Below are 1,489 nucleotides of genomic sequence, written 5' to 3'. Positions count from 1 at the left end.
AGAAGAGTTCTGTATTGTTTTCATTCATGGCAGTTTCTCCATGAAAGGTTCTGTTCTCATATTGATCAAATGCCGATTCTGCTTAACCATCAAAGTTATTGGAATGGGAAGTCTACTCCAGGATATATGGTTGAAGCCCTGCTATCTTGCAGTTTTTCAGAACTAGATGGCTCAGAGTTTTGCAGATACTGTAAACAATGGAAGTTTGTTCCTGTATATTGTAGGGAACAAACTTCCATTGGCCACCCGCAGGGGGAATGACCCAATAGATCTTTTGACTCCCCAGTTTCAGATGATTTTGTGATGCCAATATGATGCCAAGGTGATAACTCCAAGCAGCACTAATTGCAGAATGTGGATGTGCACTTCCTGGATTTACAGAACACCATCCAGCTGAGACCCCAAAGCAGTTCACAAACAAGTCTTGCATCCTCATGTAGAAGAAAGTAGATATTCTCATCCACATTTAATACAGAGTGTCAAATTCTGCTCTTAGTTACAGCTGTGTAAATCCAGAGTTTGGTGGAATTATTTGTATTTATACCTGTGTAATACAGTGAAGGGTTTGTCCCACAGAGAGTAAGTGACTTGCTCAAGGTCACAGGGTGACACAGTAGCAGAGGCAAGGCTAGAATCCAAGAGTCCTGAATCTTGGACCCCACTTTAAACACTAGACCTCATTCTCTTTCAGACTGGGAAATCTCACTGAAAATGGGATACCCAGTTGCCGTCTGTGCTAAGTGTACTTGGAGATGTCACGTAGGTATATCAGAGCCATGCCCCTTAAACCACTACTGTAACGGTTGTCTCAGTATCGCTATGATTAAGTCTGGCCTTTAAAAGTTTATAATTCAGCTGTAAAAAGTCATTCAGTCTGAAACCTGGCACCAAAGGCCCTAGTCCCAGGGGATGACTTATACACACACAATTCGAAACCAACACAGATGATATTTTTCAGTTCTGGGAGTAAAAACTAGAAGCCTCAGGTTTGGGAGGCATTTCACATGCAAAGAATTTTTTGAAATGACTTACTTCACTTTGGGCTAAAGTCGATCAAGAGATTTAATTGTTCACTAATTGATATCACTAGTGTGAGCCAGGTGTAGGTGCAGTGTAGGCTAAATGCACACGTCACCTACATCATCCTGGCAAAGAAACCTCAGTCCAGCCCTGGGCTCCCTTACATGTCTCTCGCTCTCTCTCTCTCTCACACTCATATACACAGAGCTCTGCTGATGCACCTTAGTCCTCCTGACCCAGAGCCCACTCTGCTATTCCAATCTTGGCATCCATCACAAACACAGCTCAGATGATGTCCTTCAACCCCACCCAGTAGCCTCCCCCTCGGCTACTATCCCAGGCTTTACTTCACCCCCACACTTACCACGCCATCAACATCCCTCCTTCAGTTTTGCCCAGCACCCCCGCTATTCCAGTATGGGATTCTACCAAGAGTCCTGTGACAGAGGACTGAGCTCTGAAAGGTGGG

The sequence above is a fragment of the Dermochelys coriacea genome, chromosome 7 (genome assembly GCF_009764565.3).
Source record: "Dermochelys coriacea isolate rDerCor1 chromosome 7, rDerCor1.pri.v4, whole genome shotgun sequence".
Classification (NCBI taxonomy): Eukaryota; Metazoa; Chordata; order Testudines; family Dermochelyidae; genus Dermochelys; species Dermochelys coriacea.
The sequence above is the reverse complement of the archived record's forward strand: the minus strand, read 5'-3'. Positions refer to the sequence as shown.